Source organism: Phyllobates terribilis, unplaced genomic scaffold, assembly GCF_046119375.1.
Source record: "Phyllobates terribilis strain yellow unplaced genomic scaffold, ASM4611937v1 Scaffold_23__1_contigs__length_19252631, whole genome shotgun sequence".
NCBI lineage: Eukaryota > Metazoa > Chordata > Amphibia > Anura > Dendrobatidae > Phyllobates > Phyllobates terribilis.
Genome location: NW_027362783.1, coordinates 16,540,086 through 16,562,370, shown reverse-complemented (window position 1 = coordinate 16,562,370; position 22,285 = coordinate 16,540,086). Strand labels below are relative to the sequence as shown.

Here is a 22,285-nt window from a genome sequence, read left to right as displayed (position 1 = left end):
TTGATTTTTGCTTCATTCTCTTTTGTGTTTTTTCCTTGCAAGCAAATTAAATGAAGATAATAATACCAAAGAATTTGTGATTGCAATCATTTTCAGGAAGAAACTGAGTATTATCTGACAGAATTGCAGGGGTGCCAATACTTTTGGCCAGCACTGTATGTATTGTGGTGCAGCGGCATTGCTATAATGATCTAGTATGTCTGTTTAGGCTATTTCCTCCCCCTCAGCTGACTGGTCACATGACTGTGACATCACACAGGTCCTTTTGCTCACAGAAGGTATGGACACGTGACTGTGAGATAAGCACAGGTCCTGTGGCTGTGTCTACAGGATATATAAAAACCTGGTGAGTTGAGCAGTGTGCAGTGTACCTGTGAGAGAGGCATGAGGCCTGTTCCCCGGGTGGGTGGGACACGGTTTGTCTGAAGCCTAGTGAGGCCGGGTGAAGCCTGGATCCCGTGTGGATGTCAGTAAGCCTTGGAGGGCCAGAGGCTAGAGACCCCATCTGGGAAACAAATGGACCAAAGCAGCTAAAGCCCGACATAGGTAATACTATTTGTGTTATGGACATTTTCATGGACATTGTTTTATTATTACCTTGCGGGAGGCTGTAACTAGAGCCAAGTGGGCCGGTCTGCCACTTGGGCTCGTGGACTTTATATCTGTGTCGGTGGGCCACGGAGTTGGACCCGGAAATCAGCAGTTTATGGAGTTAATAAACTGCTGACTTGAGAAATACCGGAAAATATGGCAGGTGTGTTTTAAATTGACGCAGCGAAGCGAGTATCCCCCAGGATAATGACAAGCGCTGCCTTACAGTATATATAATGTGTGTGTATAAATATATATATATTTATATATATTGCAGAGTACCACTTCTGTCCTGTATACTGGGCATAATTCTCTATGTATTATCCTTTATATACACTGGATAGTACCAATTCTCCTGCACTGTATACTGGGTGTAATTCTCAGTATCTGTATATACACACTGCACTGCTAAAATAAAATGTATAATAATAATAATGTGAGTGGTTTCCCCTCTGAAACTTACCATTCCCAGCATGCCCTGTCAGATTTAATCCTTCAGGGTTTACTGGGAGTTGTAGGTTTGTTACTGCACTGATGATGCGGGGACGGGTATTGCATCCGAGCCCACAGCACCAAGTCATTCACACTGTAAGGCTATTTTCACACTTGCGTTGTGAAATCCGTCCAACTCTTCTGCCTGGAAAGAGTCGGATAGATTTCACAAAATTCCAGCACTTTCCTGATACAGCCTGATGCTCCCTTTGACTATAAAGGGAGGCTGGTCGTGAGCCAGCAAAATAGGCAAGCGCGCTGCTACATTGACTGTGCTCTATACATGCCAGGTGCAGGCTGTATAATACAGCAGGCACCGAACTGCAAAGATCAGGGCTGGCGATGCCACCATACCCGGTTATTTAAACCCTCAGATGCCACGTTCAATAGCAATTGTAGAATCTGTGACGTAAAGCAGAGGGAGGCGACTCATATTGGAGCAGTGAAATCGCCTCTGCCTGGCACATTCCCATGGTAAGCTGTAACAGGTACCTGTGTATAATTTAAGGAAAAAATGCTGGGATGATCTTCATGATTTTTTACCATATTTTTGCATCCTGCTTTTATAAACAGAGGTTTCATACTTGCTCCCTACCGCTGAGGTCCTCCATGCCTCTTGCATGTCAATGCTCTGGGTCTCGCTGTGCTTATATCTGCCACAGCAATGGCCACATGCTCCACTGCAGTCAATGACTGGCTTCACATGTCACCACTGAAACCAGTTATTGGCTCCTGTGCCGGCTGTGATAGATGGAAACACTATGTGGACTGTTCCATGGACATGGAGAAGGTGATGTAGAAGACCGTAGCGGTGCATAGCGGGTAAGGACCTATTCACATTTCAATTTTTCACTGACATGTGTTGTCCACATTTCTCATTTGCAGCACGCATACACATTGATTTTAATGTGTGTTCACATATCAGTGTTGTTTTACGGACCATGGGTCAATGAAAAAAATTCATGAACACATGCACTATTTTTGGTCCGTGATGCGGACCAAACACACACACACACTAAATTCTATGGGTCTGTGAAAATCACGGGAATGACATCCATGTTTGGTCCGTTTTTAACAGATAGATGCATTGGAAATTATTTTCTGAGCTGAGCAGTGTCCATGGAATACGGATGACCCATTGAGGGCACACAGACGTGAAACGGACCCTTCATGGATGAAACGTACACATTTTAGACACGGTGTGAACAGTGCCTAGGTACGAATCTTCTGTTTAGACAGGCATGCTGAGGGCACTTGCTAGAAAATAATTTTTCCAGAACATCCCCTTTACAGGTCAAAGTACACTGCAAACAGTACAATTGCAAAATAAGACAATATACAACAGTTTCCTCTTTACAATGAATGAACTAATAGTATTACATGTTCTTTTATGTAGGACCAATGTGAATGCTGTGCATTGTGAACAAGCAAGAGCTGAGAATACTGCGTAGACCACCGGATCAGTTGGTAGCCAGTTATAAAGTGATACAGGGTAGGTGATACACGAAATCTAGTATTGATAGCTAGCTTTTTGTTTTACTGGTAGAACATTGACTCAGAAATACAATGAATACTAAATGGAATTTAGGCTAGTTTCACACAAGTGAATCTACTGTGTGAAACACGCTGCTGGTATATCCGCTCTGGAGGAAGATCGTGCCGGCATTACACTTACATATACTCATATACAATGCCCAGCGCTTCCTCCTGTTCTGTAATGTAGTGACAAGCTGCAAATTGCATCTCGTTAGATTACAGAGTTGTAGTGTGGGCGCCTAGAGTCAATTACCCTGGTGGGCCCTAGGCACCCCAGTCCGACCCTGGCAATATTATTATCCTTTTGCCATAATATCACATAATTGTGTTATCTTCATTGTGCTTTATACAGATAACACCATGCTGTTTTGCACCATCTTGTGGCCTTTTTTGAGTATTACGCTCCCACTATGCACAGTGTTGATTTCTCTCTATGAACTATGAATGCTACACTACTTTTGCAGATTGCCCCAGTGGCACGCATTCTCATCTGGTGCCCTGCCAGTTCTCTTCCTGTATCTTTTGTTCCCTTCGGCGTCACAATCCAGTTTGTGTCACGGTCGGTCATGTGATGTGGGTCGAGGCAAGCTCCCGGACTTCACCAGTTCACGCATGCGTCACTACACTCTGCGTCCCTCTCCTATTGGCTAGCGCAGCATTTTTATTCTCTCTCTTCCTGTGATGTGTCGGGGTGGGCACATTGTAAGGCAGCTCCTGCTGTGAACAAAGTATGCAGTAAACTCATTTTTTCTCATCCATCCTGAGTGTACGCTATTTGACCGTGCCATGTATGGGAATATATATATACCTTTTACCCCAATCTTGTATACTTGACCATTATTTAGTCCCCATACCCCCGTATATTCTCATAGCATCATCAATAGTATACATGTATTTTTACACATATTTGCTTATATATATTTCAGATGATGGTTATATACAGTATACTGTATTTGTGATTTTATACTAAGCAGTGAGTCTCCTTTACATTTTACTATTTATATGTGTGATCTGCACCATCTTCCTGTTTTTGTATGTCCACTGCACCTTTTTACTTCATCAATAAAGTTAATCTTTTATGACATTTATTTATGAATCGCTATATTGACTTAATTATTATTTTTTTGTCCCTTCTATCAGTTTTGCTAACGATTAGTCTGTTGGCGCTAATGTCTGAGATATATGTACACACACTTATTATCCTCTAACATCAGAAGCACAGCGCACTTTATCCAGGACCAACAGGAATATACCTCGAGTGTCCTTATTGTTATATATATGACTCGCCCCCAGGGCCATGGGGTACTCGACAGCCGAGCCTTATGGCTGCTTTTGGGGGAGATCACGGTGGCTGGCCCGGTCCGTAACCCAGGGCGGGTCAGTGTAAAAAGGGGGATATTTTGTAGGGGAATTTGCCGTGACGCCACCTGCGGTGTCTGGTGAGGATCACCAGCGCTGCAACAGTCCTCTGAGGCAAATGTTAGGACAGCTTGTGATGGATCGGCTCCCCACAGGTGGAGCAGGCCTCAGGGCAGTGTAGATAAATGGAGGAGGTGTGCTGGGCGTTATAGTGCAGGGAGGGAAATGGCACCAGCGAAATAAAGGAGCGGAGGCAGCTCAGTGCAGTCATCCAAGATTTACTCACAGTTCTTAGACAGTCCACAGGTGCACTGTACCGGCGCAAGCCTCCCGCGTCGCACTGCGTTCACCGGGCAAGGGTTCAGTCCTTCCTCAGGCAGCTCGGGTGTACCTGGCAGAACCCCACTTTCATATGTACCTTCCTAGACCGACTTCACGTTGGGTCTTTACTCCCTCCTGCCCTGCGCTTCCCACTATGAATCCTGTTCGGGTGCTGCGAGCCCCCCCTGTCCGTCGGAGTTGCACAGACCTGCTTGACCTTACTAGGATTGGGGTGGGGGGTTCGACTACTGGCTATAGAAGCCTCCGTTTTTTCCAGCCGAGGCTTGAAGCTGCACGACTGGGCCAGGGGCCGGTCCCCTTCTTGTGGCCTAGATCCTCCTGACACTTGGCAGGTTCGGGGTGTACGGGTGCCGCCTGCACTTGCCGTACCCCCTAGGATCCCTTCTGCAGGACGGAGCTTACTCCCTGCTCCCCTCCTGGGCCTCTGTCCTAGGCCCTTGTAGTGGAGCAGAGCTCCTACAGAGACTCTGCTCCCAGACTGTTCCTCTGAACTGTCCCTAGAACACTGATCTCTTCAGACTTGGGCCTCACTGGCTAGGCCCGCCTCTGGAGCAGAGCTCCTGTAGAGGCTCTGATCCTCTCACTCTCCTCCTCTGACTGAACACACTCTCTCTAAGATGGCTTCCCTATTTATACTCCTATCAAAGTGCTTTCTCTAACTACTTCCTCCACCCACACCCACTACTGGTTCCCCCCATCCAGCCAGGGACAAGGCTCAGCAGCTGCGCTCTGCATGTTGCCCCCCCAGCCGGCCTGGAGTAGGGTAGTGTTGGATGCAGGTGTTTGGGGTTCCGTGCAGCACTCCCACCTTACCTGAGAGAAGGGAGACACCACACCTCGGGGTGAGGTGCAGTACTTCTGTGGCGACTGAACCCTCAGGGGCGCCATATATATACCGTATATAATTAAAAATAAAAAAACAGAATATCCTCCCGCCATTTTTACTTTTTCAGTTCTTTTATTGTACTCTAATGAATTTACATTTTTTAACTACCTGATTCTTGTCATTCCCTTTCTCCTTTTACCCCAGCCCTGTTACAAGCGCAAGTCTGTATATATCAGATATATACCATTTTATCTACTTTACCCATTAGACGACTGTGGTAATCGTCCTTTCTTGCAGCAGGTTTCAAGGGCTCAACTGCAAGCACCACCATCCTTTTTATTACTTAATTTCTGAGTACAGATCACCATAAAAAACACGAATCTGTCAATGAGTTTATGGGAAAAAGCAAACAAGTTATGGACTGTGGAAGAGATATATGTGACCAAAATGAACACTCATTTCCAGCAGATGATACCTATGACCTATCCCTACACTAAATACAGCTAACAGCGGTATTAATAGGGAATAGAATAGATGTTACCTTGATATTTTTTTTAGGTTGCAGCAGCAAGGACTATAAGGCAATAATTCTTGACTAGATGCCTGTAATAGCTATCCCTACTGCGACAGCTCAAACTACATGAACTACAGATAAGAACGGTATTATTAGAGAATATAATCTATTTGAATTAGCCCTGAAAAAAGCTATTAGTTTAACGTAGCAGCACCAAGGACTGTTATTTCATCAACCCTGCTGGGGAATATAGTGGAGCATTTCGTATCTACTCAGCCTAATATGGAGGAGACCAGGATCTTCTATACTTACTGTACAAAGTCTCCTGTCCTGGCTGTGACATCCTGTATGCAGTGTGAGAACTCCCAATGTGACGACCACCTGACAGCCCACAACAAGGCACTGGATCATATACTAATAGAATCCGGCTCTTTTGGTTTCCAAAAATGCTCCCTCAACAAGAAGATGGAGCCTCAGAAAAGCATTTTTTACTATTAATAAGGAGTGGGTGTCCTAGACTGGTAATGCATGCGCTTTAAGGACTGCCAAAAATTAGAAGGAGGCACTCCAATACCTCTTTGAAGAGACGTAGTGGAGGGACTCAGAAAACCTTTTTTTCCCATTATTAATGAGTGGGCATCCTAGACTGATAATGCGCATGCACTAAGTGCATGGGCTGGAAAACATTTAGGCTATGTGCCCACGTTTCGGACCTGAAGCATATTTTTTACGCTTCTCCCTGGCGGGAAAATCGCATGCGGATATTACATGCGGTTTTCCCGCCAGGTAGAAGCGTTTGTGAGGCGTCTTTGCATGCATTTCCGCATGCGGGTTATCAAGCACTTCTCCAAGCATCACTTGGAAAAGTGCTTGACAACTTGTTCAGAATGGTAAAAAATAAACTTTATACTCACCTTCTGATGCATTCTCTGCCCCGTCCGGAGGCTTGAGCGGCTCACGCTGTTGTGTGCAGGACCTGCGGTGACGTCATTGTGTCATGTGGTGGGTCACATGACTCAATGACGTGGCAGGTCCTTCAGACAACAGCGCGACGGAGGGAAAACATCAGAAGATAAGTATAAACTTTATTTTATTCTTTTTTTTTTACAGGTTCTTTGGTACCCAGGTCTGGATGAGAGTCTCCTCTCATCCAGACTTGGGTACCATCCGCACATTGATTCCGCTGCGCTTCCGCAAAATTAATGAACATGCTGCGGATTTTTGACCGCAGCATATATGCTGCGGAAAAATCCGCAGCATGGGCATTGACATTGCGGAATGCCATTGGGGACCATGGGGTGCGGATATACATGCGTTTTTCAAGCGTTTACGCTGCGGAAATTCCGCAGCATATACGCTTGAAAAACGCTACGTGGGCACACAGCCTTACCCCCGGAGGGGGTATACATTTATATCAGAAAATGTTAGCGATAGGCCTCTCAAAATTCTCAATGCGGGTATTATAAACACCCTTAAAAGATTTATAGTAAGGGTAGCATGATCACCCTGTTGATATGGTGGTGGAGGAGAAGGAGGAGGAGGACATAAAAAGGTCAACCTGTCAGCATTTTCAGATGAGAGGCGGATGTGCCTATCAGTTATAATTTTCCCGGCGGCACTAAAAACCCGCTCTGACAAAACTCTAGCAGCAGGGCAGGTCAGGACATCCAAGGTGTAGAGAGACAGTACATGCCATGTGTCCAGCTTGGATACCCAATAGTTGTAAGGCACAGAGGAATCATGAAGGACGCTGGTACGGTCAGCAAGGTACTCAGCATCTTCCAAAACTTTTCCCTCCTTGTCAGAGTACACCAGACATCAGGGCCTGGGCGCTGGGAGGGTTTGAGAAAACTGTCCCAGACCTTTTTTAGTGTTCCCCTGCCTCTGCTCCATCTGGTGTGTGTCTCAATCGTCAGTACTCCTTTGTTGTCTAAGGAACTGTGACCTCTGCTGCCTGCGTTGTCAGATGGAATTTTTTTTTTTAATAATTCCTCAACTAGGGCCTTCGAGTACTGCAACATTTTATTAGACCTCTCCGCCACGGGAAGGAGAGATGGAAAGTTCTCATTGTAGCGTAGGTCTAGAAGGGTGACCAACCAGTAATTAGTGTTGGCCAAAATGCATATAACGTGAGGGTCGCAGGAAATGCAGTGGAACATAAACTCAGCCATGTGTGTTAGACTGCCAACAGCCAAGACTTCTGTCCCCACCAAGAGGACACCTGTCCATCTTCTCCACCTCATCCTTCCTCTACTCCTCCTCTTCAGGCCATCCTCACTGTACTGATTGGATGAAGGTGGTGTGGGTAGTACCGTCTGTAGCTCAGGCAACCAGTGTTATGATCGGCTACAGGGACTAAGGAAAGACAGGATATCTGTCCCTACAATAAAACTAAACTAGATTCCTACGATGTAACGGGGAACCTGATCCTGCGATCAGACCCGCTAAAGTCCTCGGCTAGTCTGTACGAAGACCTATAGATGTGAGGGAGGGATCCCTACAAGAACTAGGGACTGGGATAAGTTGGACACCTCCTAGCAGAAATAGTAGCAGTCAAAGACAAACACACAACAAAAAGCATAGAGGTCAGAAGACCTAGCAAAACTAACAGAGAACGGCAACAGAGCACCAAGCTAGCTCAAGAGTAGTAAATACAATGAAGTCCAGCAAGGCCAGGAGGGCGGAGCCGGATAAAATAGGCAAAAATGGTCTTGTGACCAGCAAACTAAAAAAAAACTAACAGGAGAGCTCTAACAACCAGCTCCTTAACTCCTCCTCCTCCTCATTATGGATATAGTTAGGTCCATATATATTTGGACAGACAACATTTTTCTAATTTTGGTTCTAGACATTACCACAATGAATTTTAAACAAAACAATTTAGATGCATTTGAAGTTCAGACTTTCAGCTTTCATTTGAGGGTATCCACATTAAAATTGGATGAAGGGTTTAGGAGTTTCAGCTCTTTAACATGTGCCACCCTGTTTTTAAAGGGACCAAAAGTAATTGGACAATTGACTCCAAGGTTATTTCATGGACAGGTGTGGGCAATCCTTTCGTTATGTCATTCTCAATTAAGCAGATAAAAGGCCTGGAGTTGATTTGAGGTGTGGTGCTTGCATTTGGAAGGTTTTTCTGTGAAGTAAACATGCGGTCAAAGGAGCTCTCCATGCAGGTGAAACAAGCCATCCTTAAGCTGCAAAAAACAGAAAAACCCATCCGAGAAATTGCTACAATATTAGGAGTGGCAAAATCTACAGTTTGGTACATCCTGAGAAAGAAAGAAAGCTCTGGTGAACTCATCAATGCAAAAAGACCTGGGCGCCCACGGAAGACAACAGTGGTGGATGATCGCAGAATAATCTCCATGGTGAAGAGAAACCCCTTCACAACAGCCAACCAAGTGAACAACACTCTCCAGGAGGTAGGCGTATCAATATCCAAATCTACCATAAAGAGAAGACTGCATGAAAGTAAATACAGAGGTTCACTGCACGGTACAAGCCACTCATAAGCATCAAGAATAAAAAGGCTAGACTGGACTTTGCTAAAAAAACATCTAAAAAAGCCAGCACCGTTCTGGAAGAACATTCTTTGGACAGATGAAACCAAGATCAACCTCTACCAGAATGATGGAAAGAGAAAAGTATATGGCGAAGGCGTGGTACAGCTCATGATCCAAAGCATACCACATCATCTGTAAAACACGGCGGAGACAGTGTGATGGCTTGGGCATGCATGGCTGCTAGTGGCACTGGGTCACTAGTGTTTATTTATGATGCGACACAGGACAGAAGCAGCTGAATGAATTCTGATGTATTCAGAGCCATACTGTGTGCTCAGATCCAGCCAAATGCAGCCAAACTGATTGGTCGTCGTTTCATACTACAGATGGACAATGACCCAAAGCAACCCAGGAGTTTATTAAAGCAAGGAAGTGGAATATTCTTGAATGGCCAAGTCAATCACCTGATCTCAACCCAATTGAGCATGCATTTCACTTGTTAAAGACTAAACTTCAGACAGAAAGGCCCACAAACAAACAGCAACTGAAAACCACCGCAGTGAAGGCCTGGTAGAGCATCAAAAAGGAGGAAACACAGCATCTGGTGATGTCCATGAGTTCAAGACTTCAGGCAGTCATTGCCAACAAAGGGTTTTCAACCAAGTACTAGAAATGAACATTTTATTTACAATTATTTCATCTGTCCAATTACTTTTGGTCCCTTTAAAAACAGGGTGGCACATGTTAAGGAGCTGAAACTCCTAAACCCTTCATCCAATTTTAATGTGGATACCCTCAAATGAAAGCTGACAGTCTGAACTTCAACTGCATCTGAATTGTTTTGTTTAAAATTCATTGTGGTAATGTCTAGAACCAAAATTAGAAAAATGTTGTCTCTGTCCAAATATATAACTGTATGTCCCTCAATTTTGTTATGTCACCCATCCTGGTAAACAGTTGAAACCAGAAGTTTACATACACTAAGATTACTATGCCTTTAAACAATTCTGGACTGCCCAAATGATGATGTCATGTGTTTGTAAGCTTCTATTTTTTTGGCAACATCTGAGTTAATTAGAGACACACCTGTGGATGTACTTTAATGCACACCTGAAACGCACTGCTTCTTTGTATAGCATCATGGAAATATCTAAAGAAATTAGCCAAGATATCAGGAAGAGAATTGTGGATTTGCACAAGTCTGGCTCATCCTTGAGTACAATTTCAAGATACCTGAAGGTACCTCATTCATCTGTGCAAACAATTATATGCAAGTACAAACAAAATGGGAATGTCCAGCCATCATACCACTCAGGAAGGAAACGGTTCTGTGTCCCAGAGATGAACATGCTTTAGTCCAACATGTGCATATCAACCCAAGGACAAAAACAAAAGACCTTATGAAGATGATGGTGGAAGCTGGTAAGATTGTGTCAATATCCACAGTGAAACGAGTACTGTATCAATATGGGCTGAAAGGCCACTCTGCCAGGAAGAAGCCATTACTCCAAAAGAAACATAAAAAGCCAGATTAATGTTTGCAACGCACAGGAGCAAAGACCTTAATTTTTGGATACATGTCCTGTGGTCATAATGACCATCATTACGTTTGAAGGAAAAAGGGAGAAGCTTGGAAGCCTAAAAATACCATCCCAAATGTGAAACACGTGGGTGGCAGCATCATGTTGTGGGGTTGTTTTGCTGCAGGAGGGACTGGTGCACTTCACAAAATAGATGGCATCATGAGAAAAGAAGATTATGTGGCAATACTGAAGCAACATCTTAAGACATCAGCCAGGAAGTTAAAGCTTTGGCATAAATTGGTCTTCCAATTGGACAATGACCCGACTCATACTGACAAAATGGTAACAAAGTGGCTTAAGGATATCAAAGTCAATGTTTTGGAGTGACCATTACAAAGCCCTGATCTCAATCCTATAGAAAATTTATGAGCAAAGCTGAAAACGAAGGTGCGAGCAAGGCGACCTACAAACCTGGATCAGTTACACAAGTTTTGTCAGGAGGAATGGGCCCAAATTCCGACCAACTATTGTGAGAAGCTTGTGAGAAACGATTGACCCAAGTCATTCAGTTTAAGGGCAATGGTACCAAATACTAATGAAATGTACAGTATGTAAACTTTTGACTTTGCAGTAAGTAATAAAAATGCTTTAAAACATTCTCTCTCTCATTATTCTGGCATTTGGCAAATATTAAAAATGATGGTAATCCTAATTGATCTAAAACGTGAAAGGTTTATCCTGATGTCATGTTAGATATTGAGAAAAACATGTATATGTGTCTTTTTATATAATGCATGTAAACTTCTGGTTTCATCTGTATATCCCCCCCATCCTGTTATATATGTTCCCCCTATACTTGTATATATGGCCCTCCCATCCTAGTATATATGGTCATCCAATCCTGGTATATATAGCCCTCTCATCCTGGTATATATGGCCCTCTCGTCCTGGTATTTATGGCCCTTCCATCCTGGTATATATGATCTAAAATACTGGTATATGTGGCCCTCCTTCCTGGTATATATGATCTAAAATCCTGGTATGTGTGGCGCTCCATCCTGGTATATATGTCCTCCCCAACCTGGTATTTGGCCCTCCCATCCTGGTGTATATGGCACTCCCATTCTGGTATATATGATCTCCATCCTTGTATATGTGGCCCTCTATCTTTGTATATATGTCGCCATTTCTAGTATATATGATCCCCATCATGCCGCATACTTAAAAAAAATAAACCATTCTGCTCACCTTCCCTTTGCTCCTACACGGTGCGGCACCATCTTCTGAGGCTGGCAACTTACTTCAGTGTATAAACGGCGCAGCGGCCCTCACATGCCGACATCAGCTGCCAGAATATTCACTGCTCCCCACGCCTGGGATTATGGGGGGGGTCTCGCATAAATTGAAACTAGAATACATGGTGGAAGGTGTAAAAAGCAAACAGGACACAGTAAAGTAACATTGTGTAGATACACAGTAATACTCATCATACATGATTGTGTCAACAAAATGGAATTCTCTCACCCATTCTTTGTTTCTCCGGGATGAAAGTTGCTGTCTGGGGAGTTCCTTCTGGACCAAGTAGTTGTATAAGCTGGCCCTGTTAGTCCCTTTAGGCTCAAGCTTAAACTATCCCCACAAAGCTCCCGCTCTGACAAGGGCAGACCACAGCCAGCCCTGTATGGAGGCCCTGCACTTTCCCTTTGACATTTTGTTGACACAATCATGTATGAATTATTATAAATATGTAGGATCTGCACTCAGACCTCATACTTGTGTTTTGAGAAATCTCTGTTTTTCATTTAAGTGTCTGGATTCCTGGAGATAGAAATAAATGCTTAATCCATGGAATAAAGGGAAGAACAGAGATTTTCCCCTAGTTTAATTGATGTATATCTGGATCTGTTAAAAATTGGTGTTTCAGGGGAGGGCGACTTACTGTGTCCCCCGTATACACCCTCTTCCCTCTACAGATTCTATCCAGAGCCTGGTCTTCACATCTGAAGATAGAGTTCAAGCTCTTTATGTATTTTTACACATATTTAATATAGAGATGGTCCCCTGACTGTGTTAATGGTAATAATCATTCCAGCATTGAGATCCATCTCTCTTTTTATGGGTGGCATTATCTGTTTATTGTTCTTAACTATTAAATATTAAAAGTTATGTTTTAGATTCTCACTTTAATTGCTGTCTAGTATCTAATCTATAGTGAGAACATATCTCAATATTGGTTGGTGTTACTCTCACTGTTTTGCTTGTTGCTGAAAAGGTGAAAAACCAATTAAAAACAATTTCTGCTTTTGCCCCAAATTAATGGAACGTGTGTATCCATATCATGGATGCCGATACAGTTGAAAACAACAATAGGAAAGGGAGCCATCAGCTGTTGCTCCCTCTCCCATCATTCCCCCTCTCCATCTGAACTCTGTGATGTCTCAGTGTAGAAGGCGCGATGACATCACTACAGCACGCCCTCTGTGCTGAGCAGTGCAGGGGCTGGAGCTGCGAGGGATAAGGGAGAGGTGAGTATTTGTTTATTTATTTTATATGTATAGAGGACTACATGGGGCCCATAATACTGTATGGAGCACTATATGGTGCCCTTAATACTGTATGGAGCACTAAATGGTGCCCATTATACTGTATGAACCACTATATGGGGCCCATTATACTGTTCCAAGGATTATGTGGTGCCAATAATACTGTATGGAGGACTATATGGGGTCCATAATACTGTATGGAGGACTATGTGTTGCCCGTAATACTGTATGGAGCACTATATGGGGAACATTATACTGTATGGAGGACTATGTGGTACCCATAATACTGAATGCCCCCCCCCCCCAAAATACTCAGGAGCTCATGAATACACAGTGTTTAGAAAATAAATGTCAGACTAAGGGACCAGAAACCACCACATTCCGATATGAGAACTGCCAGTCTTGATGAATCAGGGCTAAATCTTTACTTGAAAGTTTCAAATGTAATAGAAATGTTCTGGCTGCAGTGAGGAGGTCATGTGATTGGCAGTTACTGGTCATTCCTGGCACCTGCAATGAGAGAGCGAGCACAGCGACTTGTCTACAAGGAGCATCCGGAGAGTTTTTAGCCATAAAGGCACAATGTTTTGTCATTTTTTCCTTTTCCTCCCATTTGTACCCTCCCCCATTTCCCCTTTTTTCATTTTTGCAGGATTTACAGGATTCCATCATCCTTTTACTGGTCATCGTGTGGCAAGTATCATTCTCTGTAGCCCATATACAGTTCACAGAGCACAATACATTCACATTACACAATGTATACACAGAGGGAGGAATGGAGCTGTCCACATTATTTGATCGGGAAGGAGCTGTGTAACAGATTTATAGTTTTAGAGTCATAAAAGAAACATTAAAAGTGTGCATCATCCGTCAGAGGTATCGGTTTATCTTATATGTCCCAGCGTATACATTAAATGGATGCCTAAATGTGATATAAAAATAGTCTATCACTGGTCATAGAGAGAAAGGGGACAAGAGAGCAGGAGAACTATATATGTATATGACTCACCCCCTGGGCTGTGGGGCAACCGGAACCGGGCTTCTGTACGATGTTGGGGGTAATAGTGGCAACCCGATCCCGTGGCTCAGGGTGGTCAGACCAAATGTTGTGGCAGTCTATTTATAGATTTGTGAATGTCCGACTACGCCACCCGTGGATTGTGGTCAGGGTAACCGCCGCTGCAAGGCAGACAGCTGAGGCTGGTGTTGATGTGCAGCACATGGGTAGGATAACTCCCCACGGGAAGAGTGTAGCCTCAGGGCAGTGTAGGTGAATGCTGGGGGTGATAGTGCAGGCCACAATAGTAAGAGTTCAGAGTCCGCTTCAAACAGTCCAGGGTCTTTATTGTAGGTGTTATTAACGACCCAACAGTAGTACAGGTTAGGAATGGGCCTGGGTGTCTGAGAGCATTCGGGCGAGCCCCACTGGTCAGGGCGAGTGTGTAGGCCTACCGTTCTCTCTATGCTCTTTCTGACTATCCCCCTCTTCGTGGTGTAATAGCCCACGTCCCTGAGCTGGCCGTGTACTTCTCGCCTGTATGGCTTGCCACTCGGGCCTTGGGTACCTTTTGCTTTCTCCTCGCTGTACTGGTCCCTCTGTGTGGCGGAGCCTCCAGGCTTCTTAGGCCAAGGGACCTGCAATCCCTTTCGAGTTGGTTCTCTGCTGCTGGGCTTACAACCCTGACAGCCTCGGACCCCAATGTCCGGTTGTGTGATTCTCTCAGCCAGGACCGACTCTCGTCGCCTCTGTCCCTGGCTTGCAGTTTCTCCTCTGCCTCACTGACTCCTCAGCTACAGCTGAACTGTCCCTCCTTCTCTGGGACTAGTCTCAGTCCTGAGCTAGGTCGTCCAGTTCTCTCTAACCCTGCGCCCAGTTCCAGCTTTTATAGGGGCAGCCAGCTCACCCTACTGGCCTGGGACAGGAGGTGCTGTATGCTAATTGTCCCTAACCAGGGAACCTCCCTCCTGCTCTCAGACACAGCCTTTAATATTTGTGGCATCCAGACCTGGGGTGACACATTCCCCCCTAGTAAAATTTAGTACTCCGGACTAAACAGGAAACACAAATACAGGGTATAAATGACAACATAACATATTTACAAGTACATTTTGTCCTTAAGGCCACGGCGCTTCCGTGACCGGGTGTCCATATCACCCAACAAGGTGAAGTTTTCCACAGTGTGGGGACCTGTCTCCATAAACCCCAAGTTCCTGGCCTTGGGCATGGCGGCAAGGTAAAAGCTAACTACTTTGGACCACAAGGAGGCCATGCCGGACAGGTTTTTCTTCTGTGGCAATCTTCACAAGAGGGCACCAGGTGCAACTATCTACGTGGTAGTTCCGGTTATTCACCGTCCATAACCTGTCAGTCCATTGTATCTAGGAAAACTGGGAAAACAGTATTAGTAACCAGGTAACAAGTATAACACATTAACTACATACTTTACATTTAGATCTTCCAGCGAGCTGGTATTTGACCCCTAGTAATCCGGGTTGACCTGCGTAACCCACTGTCTGGTGGTGGTCTAACCTGGCTTTCCCCACTAGCATTTAGGGTACAGCTACTAGCTGGGTTTACAGGCAGGGCAGGCAGCTGTCTGCAGGTCCTTTGGCTTACCGCAGGCATGGCAGGATCACTGTCAGCAGAGGGTTGACTCTCCTGGGCTGCTGACATGGGTTCTTCTGCCTCCGGGGCTGCTTGTTCCTCTTGTTCTTCCTGCTCTGCTGTAGGCTCCTGCTGGGTTGGCTGAAGGAAGTGTAGGACGGGTACCACTATTGCATCGTTTATCCGAGTCCAGGATACTCTCCAAGAACTGTGTTGATCATTTCTTCTTTGTCCTCTGCGAGTTCAAGGTCATCTCGATCTTCTCCTGCACTCTGTAGTTGCTCGGGGCTCCGTTTTAGGTGGTCTCTGGAGACAGTGCTAGTGGTTTCTCCTCCATCCTTGGTAATTACACATACCTTCGAGTTGTCGTGGTTGGACGGCAGTACTGTTTACGGGTCTCTCTCCCACTGGTCATCCAGCTTGTGAAGCTTTCTCTTCCGCTTCAGGACCTGCTCGCCAGGTTTCAGGGGACCAGCAAGGGCTCTCTTGCTTTTCTCTCGCTTGAGCCAGATTCCTCTCCACACTCTCCTGTACCTTCTTGTACTGCAGCCGCCGTTCCGTATCCCAGTCCGCGTCTGGGGGAGGTGTCCTCGGGTGTCAGGACTCCCATCTCCAGGTCTATCGGCAGCTTACCTGGTCTTGTTCGCATCAGGTAAGCCGGGGTGCAATTGGTAGCATTCACCGGGATATGGTTGTATAAGTCTATCAGGTCCGGCAGTTTTTCCGGCCACAGGCTGCGTTCCTCTAGGGGCAACGTTTTGAGGAGATCAATGACAATATTATTAATTTTCTCACACAGCCCATTTGTTTGCGGGTTACATAGTTAGTAAAGCCGAATAAAGACTTGCGCCCATCAAGTTCGACCTGTAAGTTCTGTAATTGCTGAAGTTGATCCAGAGGAGGGCAAAAACCCCAAATGATTTAGCCAATCTTCACGTGAGGAAAAATTCCCTCCTGACTCTGAAACCAGGCGTTGTCCGAATCTTCTTACAGCCGTAGAGGTTGCAGAACTCCTGGAAGATTTCCGCCTCGAACGCTGGACCTTGATCTGTCAAGACCTGTTCCGGATACCCGTGTGGACGGCAGAAGTGTTGTTGGAAGGCTCTGGCCGCTGTTTGGGCTGTCAGGTCTTTAACAGGAACCACCACCAGGAACCGGGAATAGTGGTCCACTATTGTCAGGGCATAGACGTAGCCCGACCGGCTTGGAGCCAATTTCACAGGGTCCAGAGCTACCAGCTCAAGAGGCTGCCTGGTGACAATGGGCCTCAAGGGTGTCTTCTGGCTGGTAAGTCCTTCCTTCTGAGGTTACATGGGCCGCAGTCCCTGCACCACTTCTCTATGGCCCCTCTCATACCGACCCAGTAGAACCGCTCTCTCAGTAGGAACTCCAGTTTCTTCCAACCCGAAGTGTCCTGCTCTGTTATGGTAGGCCTCCAGGACCATTGCTGCATCTAGTCTCGGGACCACTACCTGCCAGGTCAGCTCGTGCGTCCGGTGGTTGACAAGCCTTCTGCACAGTTTACCTTTGTAGAGGAATAGCCTGCTTTTTTTCTTCCATAACTGCTTGGCTTCCTCTAGAGCGTCCGGGCCAGGGCTAGCGCCTGCCTGGGTCAACAGGTCTTTCACCAGGCGAATTGCAGGGTCACTATCTTGCGTTTCAGCCCAGCCGTGGTGGGGTAAGGAGTTGAACATGACGGTGGTTAGGTCTTTGTCTCTTACCCGGTGAGAATACTGAGTGGCCCCATACCGGTGGAACGCAGGGAGCTCTACTTCCTCCAGCTCCTCCGAGTCTTCTTCCCCTTCGGGTAGGTGGGGCATTCTCGATAGGGCATCTGCGTTGGCGTTGGTCCTGCCTGCCCGGTATTTGATTGTGAAGTCATAGTTCGATAGCCGGGCCATCCACTGCTGTTCCAGGGCACCAAGTCTTGCATTGTCCAGGTGTGTCAACGGGTTGTTGTCCGTGTACACGGTGAACTTTGCGGAGGCCAGGTAATGTTTAAACCATTCTGTGACGGCCCACACCACTGCCAAGAATTCTAGCTTGAAGGAGCTGTAATTCTCCGGGTTTCTTTCAGTGGGCCTCAGCTTCCGACTGGCGTACGCGATCACCCTTTCTCTGCCCTGTTGGTTCTGTGACAGTACGGCTCCCAGCCCCACATTACTGTCGTCTGTGTGGAGGATAAAAGGCTGGTCATAATCTGGGTAGGCCAGGATCTCATCCCCCGTGAGGGCCATCTTCAACTGGCAGAAGGACTCCTCTTCTGGCTTTTCCCACTTGAAGGGTGGCTTTTGGCTTCTGGTCTTAGACTGACCTATCAGGAGGTCCTGCATTGGAGCTGCCATCTTTGTGAACCCGGGGATGAACCTTCGGTAGTAGCCTACCAACCCGAGGAATTGCCTCACTTCTTTGATGTTAGAGGGGCTTGGCCAGCTCTGGATTACTGTAACCTTGTCAGGGTCGGCGGCTACTCCCTCTGCACTCACCACGTGTCCTAGGTACTGTACCTTCGGCTTTAACAGATGGCACTTGGAGGGTTTCACTTTCATGCCAAAGCCTGCCATGGCCTCAAACACCTCAGCCAGGTGCTTTAGATGGTCCTCGTAAGTCTTCGAATAGACAATCACGTCATCCAGGTAGAGTAGGACCGTCTCAAAGTTTTGGTGCCCTAGACAGCATTCCATCAGCCTCTGGAAGGTCCCGGGTGCATTGCAGAGCCTGAATGGCATACAGTTGAATTCACTTAATCCCATCGGGGTGGTGAAGGCGGCATTCTCCTTGTCAGCCTCTGCCACAGGAACCTGCCAGTACCCGCTAGTAAGGTCCTACGTAGAGAAGAAATTAGCTGATTATAGTGCGGCCAAAGACTCCTCTATTCTAGGCCTCGGGTATGCGTCTTTATGGGTGATACGATTGACTTGTCTATAGTCCACGCACATTCTCATGGTACCGTCTTTCTCTTTTTTACCAGAACCAAGTGGGCTGCCCAGGGGTTACAGCTGTCTCTAATGACCCCGGATTCTTTAATTTCTCTCAGCATGCCCTTTGCGTTCTGATAGTGTGCGGGGGGTACAGGTCTGTATCTCTCTTTTATTGGTGGGTGGCTCCCCGTGGGGATGTGGTGTTCTACCCCTTTCACTTTGCCGAAGTCTAGCGGGTGCTTACTAAAGATTCTCTTGTACTCCTGAACCACCCGGTAGACTCCTTGTTTTTGGTGCAAGGGCTGTGGAGTCAGCACCCACGTGGAGTTTCTGGCACCAGTCCTCCTTGTGTTTCTGGGAGCCATTACCTTCCGCCTGGGGAGATGGAGGCAAGGGTTCCACGGCCCTGACAGCATTGTGTTCAACAGTATACAATTTGGCAAGTGTAGCGTACCGGGGCAAGTGTACTTCCCTTTCCCCGATGTTTAAGATCCGTACGAGCACCCTTCCATGGCGGACATCAACCACCCCCCAGGCTGTCAAAATGGTGGGCCTGCTGTCTGAGTACACTGGTTCTACCATGGCTTGGTAGTCTTTCCCTCTTAACCCGATTGCAGTCCGACACCAGATCATCATTTCACTTTTGGGAGGCATGGCAATGGGGAACGGGTCGCTCATCCTCACACTACCGATCTCACCACCAGACAGTTCTACCTGTTGCTGTCTCATCAGGGCTCTTATCTCCTTCTGGAGGACCCTCTGTTGGCTGGAGCTCACATTCATCGCCACCTGCTGCAAAATTACAATTACTTCTGAAAGAGACAATTTTCAATCACGTTAGTACCCAAGGTTATTTTAGGGTGACTTTCTCGACGATCAATGTCCACAATGATCACTCCCTGTGCCGGCAGTTCAACTTTACCAATCTTAACGGTCATCTCTCTGAACCCCACCTGCGGCACGGGCTGGCCATTGCTGGCGATGATGCTCAAGTCATTGTCTGGGTAGTGGGTTATGTCAGTGTCACTCCAATACTGCTTAAAAAGTACATAGGGGATGGTAGTTACTTGTGACCCGGTATCCAGCGGTACACTCATGGGGATACCGTCCAGCACTATGGGTAAAACTGTGCGTCCCCCCCCATGTATTCATCACGCCAATTAGACGGGCCTAATGACCTTATGCCTGGGGGTTGGCCCTCTGCCCCAGGTCAGACCCATTTAAAGTACAGTACCTGGCTAGGTGTCCCGGCTGGCTGCAACGGCGGCAAATCGGCTGTCCATCCTCAGTGTAACAGTCGGTGGGCCTCCCTCTGAACGACAGGATCCTCCTCTGTCGACGCCACTGGACATCCTCCGGACTTGAAGCCAGCTTGATTGGTCCCGACGAGTCCATCTGTAATGACTGTACGGTCCTGGTCAATGCAGCAACACTCTTTGTTAGTTCTTGGACCTGGTGGTGCAGGTTTGCTGGCGGGGATGGGTTTAGAGCCTGCACATCAGCCCCCACAAGGTCTGCGGGGTATGGCGCCGCCCCCTGGTGGTAAGTGATGGCAGGGCGCCGGGAAACTACAGCGCCACCTGGTGCGGGTTCTCGGAGCACCTGGATGGCCCTATCTTTGAACTGTGCAAAAGTCAAATCGGGGTTCTGTAGGGCCATGAGGCGCAGCTGGGTTCTGTGGGCGCTGGACAGCAGACCTTCTATGAACTGCTCAGTTAATAATTTATCTGTATCCTGCACGCTGCCAGGGTCAGCTTGCTTGATTGCTCCCAAGGCTTCCTGTAAATTTAGGCCATAATCTCTGATGCTATCTTGAGCTCGCTGCTTACATCCATAGAACCACATTTTGATTTCTGCTGAGGTACGGGTATCAAAGGTGTCCCGTAGATGGGTCAGAACCCCCCCTTACAGTCCTTTTCTCCTCAGCTGTGCAAGACTTTACCTCCCGCTGGGCCGCACCAGTTAACTGCCCTATCAGTATGCTTACTTTCTGTTCTTCTGTCAGGGGATAAACTTTGAACAGGCTATACAGCCTTTCTTTAAAGTCACCCAAGGTATGCGACTCGCCGGCATACTGTGGCAGCCAGGCTGCTCCGGGGATATAGGGCATGGAAAACGGCATCACAAGCTGCAGCGGCTACGCTGGTGGTAGAGGGTCCCTCCGCGTCCGACATCTTCCTCCCCCCTAGTTAACCGTGGCCTACCTTCCGGCGATCCTCTTCTGTAGGCCGTGGCTCCGCTCGCGATGCTCTGGGCGAGGACCTTGGGTCGCACGGTGATGACGCCGGCGTCCGCTGGATCTCTTTCCAGGACCTTGCGCAGCGTCTCAGCGTAGGGCGGGGCTATAGGTCTTGCGCATTTTTGACGTCCATGCCCCTCTTCTTCCCGCGCGGCGTCCCGAAGATGGCGCCCGATGGCGGGAAACTGCAACGGATGGCGGGAAATGGCCCGAATGGCGGGAAACTTCACCCAGGTATGTATAAAGTCTTTTTCAGGCACACAATACCCGTTTGTGGCGGGTTGGTCACAATCCTGCCGACTACGCCAAAAAGCTGACTCACCCCCTGGGCTGTGGGATACCCGGAACCGGGCTTCTGTACGACGCTGGGGGTAGTAGTGGCAACCCGATTCCGTGGCTCAGGATGGTCAGACCAAATGTTGTGGCAGTCTATTTATAGATTTGTGAATGTCCGACTACACCACCCGTGGATTGCGGTCAGGGATAACCGCCGCTGCAAGGCAGACCGCTGAGGCTGGTGTTGGTGTGCAGCACAGGGGTAGGATAACTCCCCACGGGAAGAGTGTAGCCTCAGGGCAGTGTAGGTGAATGCTGGGGGTGATAGTGCAGGCCACAATAGTAAGAGTTCAGAGTCCGCTTCAAACAGTCCAGGGTCTTTATTGTAGGTGTTATTAATGACCCAACAGTAGTACAGGTTAGGAATGGGCCTGGGTGTCTGAGAGCATTCGGGCGAGCCCCACTGGTCAGGGCGAGTGTGTAGGCCTACCGTTCTCTCTATGCTCTTTCTGACTATCCCCCTCTTTGTGGTGTAATAGCCCACGTCCCTGAGCTGGCCGTGTACTTCTCGCCTGTATGGCTTGCGACTCGGGCCTTGCGAGTTGGTTCTCTGCTGCTGGGCTTACAACCCTGACAGCTTCGGACTCCAATGTCCGGTTGTGTGATTCTCTCAGCCAGGAGCGGCTCTCATCGCCTCTGTCCCTGGCTTGCAGTTTCTCCTCTGCCTCACGGACTCCTCAGCTACAGCTGAACTGTCCCTTCTTCTCTGGGACTAGTCTCAGTCCTGAGCTAGGTCGTCCAGTTCTCTCTAACCCTACCCCCAGTTCCAGCTTTTATAGGGGCAGCCAGCTCCCCCTACTGGCCTAGGACAGGAGGTGCTGTATGCTAATTGTCCCTAACCAGGGAACCTCCCTCCTGCTCTCAGACACAGCCTTTAATATTTGTGGCATCCAGACCTGGGGTGACACATATACACACAACAAGCTTTATAGGAAAGTAATGTATATAACTG

The 22,285-nt window shown here is 47.2% G+C and overlaps 1 long non-coding RNA gene across 1 annotated transcript in view; it reads left to right on the top strand.

Annotated features, from left to right (window-relative positions):
• Positions 1–261: 261 nt before the first annotated feature.
• The window catches only part of LOC141176278 (uncharacterized), a 32,864-nt gene continuing 10,840 nt past the window's right edge, over positions 262–22,285 (top strand). Inside the window, exons 1-2 of the long non-coding RNA XR_012253126.1 lie at positions 262–346; positions 2,480–2,575. This is a non-coding gene — a long non-coding RNA (uncharacterized lncRNA). The remainder of the gene's footprint in view (positions 347–2,479; positions 2,576–22,285) is intronic.